General features: G+C 38.6%; 1 pseudogene; it reads left to right on the plus strand.

Moving 5' to 3' along the window:
* The first annotated feature begins 2,360 nt into the window (after positions 1 to 2,360).
* Positions 2,361 to 2,921, plus strand: LOC129076585 (60S ribosomal protein L12-like; annotated as a pseudogene).
* Positions 2,922 to 3,595: the final 674 nt, after the last annotated feature.

Below are 3,595 nucleotides of genomic sequence, written 5' to 3' on the forward strand. Positions count from 1 at the left end.
TTCATCCCAGGGATGTAAGGATGGTATAAAATCTGACAATCAATAAATGTAATACACCACATGAAAATGAAAGTTAAAAAAAAAACAAAAACGATCATCTGAATGGAGACTGAAAAACATTTGATAAGTTAAAGAACCTATTTATGATAAAATCATCAGCAAAGTGGGAATAGAGAGGGCATACCTAAGTATAATAAAGGCCATATTGGAGTAATGTACAGCCAACATCATATTTAATGAGGAAAAACTAAAATCTTCCCCACTGAAATAAGGAACAAGGAAAGGGTATCTGCTTTCACTGCTTTTATTCAACATAATTTACAAAGTTCTAGGCACAGTGAGGAGACAAGCAAGAGAAATGAAAGTCATCTAAATTGGAAAGGAGGAAGTGACTAACTGGTTGCAAATGACATATAATGTACATAGAAGACCCTATATGTTCCACCAAAAAGCTATTTGATCTAATAAGTAAATTTTGCAAAATATCAGGATACAAAGTCAGTATGCAGAAACTGAAGGCATTTTTGTACACCAACAATGCAATATCTGAAAGAGAACCTAGCAGAAAAAATCTGATTTATTAGAGCAAAAATACAAATAAAGTACCAAGGAATAAACTTAACCAGTTATATAAAACGCCTGCACTTGGAAAACAACAGAACACTGAAGAAAGTTATTAAGGAAGGTACAGATAAATGGAAGCCTATACTATGTTCATCTATTTGGATAACTGAAACCATTAAAATGTCCATACTACCCAAAACAATCAATCAACTCAATGCAACTCCTATTAAAATACCAAGGATATACTTCAAAGATTTAGGACAACTATTTCAAATATTTCTATGGAACCAAAAGTAACCCCAAGTAGCCTCAGCAGTTTAGAAGGAAAGGTGTCATAGGATTCATATTACTTGATATCAAACTAAATAAGAAGGCCACTGCAATCAAAAGAGCCTAGTTCTGGAATAAGAACAAGTGCATAGATCAATGGAACAGAATAGAGAGACCAGAAATAAACCCTTGTCTCTATGGTAAATAAATATTTGACAAAAGAGGAAGGGGCATAAAATACAATAAAACAAGCCTCTTCAACAAATGATGTTGAGAGAACAGGAATGGTACATATAAAAATAAAAAAAAAATTCAAAAAACTAGACTATGAGCTCACACAATACACCAGAATAAATTCAAAATAGGTAAAATACTTGAACATAAAATGTGGCACTATGTAACCAGAGGGAATTATACATAGTAAAATTTTGAATATCCCATGCAGTAATATTTTCATGAATATATCTTCTATGGCAAGGGAAATTAAGGAAACAGTAAACAAATAAGACTACATAAAAAAAAATTCAGCATGGCTAAACATTATCAAAATAAAGAGGTATCTAACAGTACATGAAAATGTATTTGCCAATGATATCTAGGACAACTGTTTGATCTGCAAAATACATAAAAACTCATATGACTGAATACCAGGAAGACAAACAATCCACTTAAAAAAGGGCAAAGGGATAGAAAATGTACTTCTCCAAGGAGGATATACAGAGGGCCCAGGGAAGTATGAAATGATGCTCAGCATCACTAGCCATCAGAGAGATGAAAATTAGAACCACAATGAGATACCACCTCCCACCAGTCAGAATGGCTCTCATTAACAAATGAACCAAAAATAAATGCTGACAGGGTGTAGAGAAAAGGTAACCCTAGTGTACTGTTGACTGGAATGCAGACTGGTGCATCCACTGTGGAGGTTCATATGGTAGTTCCTCAGAAAACTAAAAATGGAAATGTATTTTGACCCAGTTATTCCACTGCTGATACTATAGTCTAAGAGCCCTGAAACACCAGTTCGAAAGAACCCATTCACTACAGTGTTCATAGCAGTGATATTAAAAATAACCAAGCACTGGAAAGACCATGAAGTCCTGTTAATAAATGAGTGGATCACAAAACTGGTACATTTACACAATAAAATACTACTCAGCAGAAAGAAAGAAAGAACTTTCCTACCTTTTTTGACATCATGGATGGAGCTGGAGACTTTCTGCCAAGTGAAACAAGCCAGACAGTGAAGGACAAATAGCATAAAATTCATGTGTAAGAGGAGCCTAATGAACAGAACAAATAAGTGAGCAAAATAGAACCAGATACAAGGAAACAAGGAACAGACTAATAGTAACCAGAGGGAGGAGAGGGGGATAATGGTGGAAAGAAGAGGAAGGGTCTAATCGACAATAAAATATAAATGTTCCATGGACATGGACAACAGGGTGGGGATTGACAATGTGAGTGGGGTGTGGGCAGGGCAGGGAAAAGCAACAGTGGACATTTGATACAACTGTACTAGAAAAATGAGCTTTTGGCGTTCTGCTCAGAGGAAGTGAAGGTACAACTCTCTTTGCTTATCCCAAATCCAGGTTCATATGATGCCAGCTGCCTCCACCATGCCGCCAAAGTTCGACCCCAAAGAAACTAAAATTGTATACCTGCAGTGCATCCATGTGGAATTCTGTGCCATGTCTTCCCTGGCACCCAAGATCGGCCCCTTAGGTCTGTTTCCAGAAAAGGTTGGTGATGACATCACCAGGGTCTGATCATTCAGAACAAACATGCCCAGATTGAAGTAGTGCCTTCTTCCTCTGCCCTGATCATCAAAACCCTCAGAGAACCACCTTGATAGAGAAAGAAGGAAAAAAATAAAACACAATTAAGCCAGTGGCAATACCACTTTTGATGAGATCATTAACATTGCCCAAGAGATGTGGTACCGGTCTTTAGCTAAAGAACATGCTAGAACCATTGAAGAGATCCTGAGGACTGCCCTGTCTGAGGGTTGCACTGTCAATGGTCGCCACCCTTGTGACATCATAGATGACGTCAACAGTGGTGCTGTGGAATGCCTGGCTAGTTAAGACCTGCAAAGGAAAATATTTCAATTTAAGATCATTTGACAACTGATGGAAAAAATAAATAAAAATATAAAAATAATACTCTTTTAGAAAAATACAAATGCATTTGCAATGCAACAAAGTGTTTGTTTTTCTCAGGTAGTTTATGAATCCCAACAGTACCCAGTGTTTGTGCTGATCCAGCCCAAGTACTGCATGCCCTCTCCTGGGGACTGTTTCACTCAGAACATAGCATAGCTGGTGAAGCAGTATCCAGAAGCTGTGCAGGAAAGGTACATTCAGGCCTCAGGATTTCTCCTCTCAGCTCCAGGTATCACCAGGTGCACCAAGGAGTAGACACCTGTGGAGAGGAGGCAGAAGAAGGTAGATATCCCAATTAATTCTCCCTGGCTTCACCCCAGACATGGGAACTAAGGAGTCCCTTACCTGTAGCCACTGCCACCAGGAAGAGGACTCTCCAGATCCAATTCATGGAATGAGGCATTGCTGGCAGGACTTCTGTAGTCGAGATTATGGCTGTGGGAAATGCTCTCAAAGCACAGATGGACCCACATATAACCTAGTCCAACTCCTCTTATTTCATAGTCATGGGGCAGAGAACTTCACACCTCAAAATTTGACTCAACCTGAGAGAGGGTAGAGGGCAAAGGGATGATGCTCATTGGGAGACTCGGAGT

Source organism: Pteronotus mesoamericanus, unplaced genomic scaffold (assembly GCF_021234165.1).
Source record: "Pteronotus mesoamericanus isolate MK-2021 breed Mesoamerican mustached bat unplaced genomic scaffold, CSHL_Meso_final contig_61, whole genome shotgun sequence".
Classification (NCBI taxonomy): Eukaryota; Metazoa; Chordata; class Mammalia; order Chiroptera; family Mormoopidae; genus Pteronotus; species Pteronotus mesoamericanus.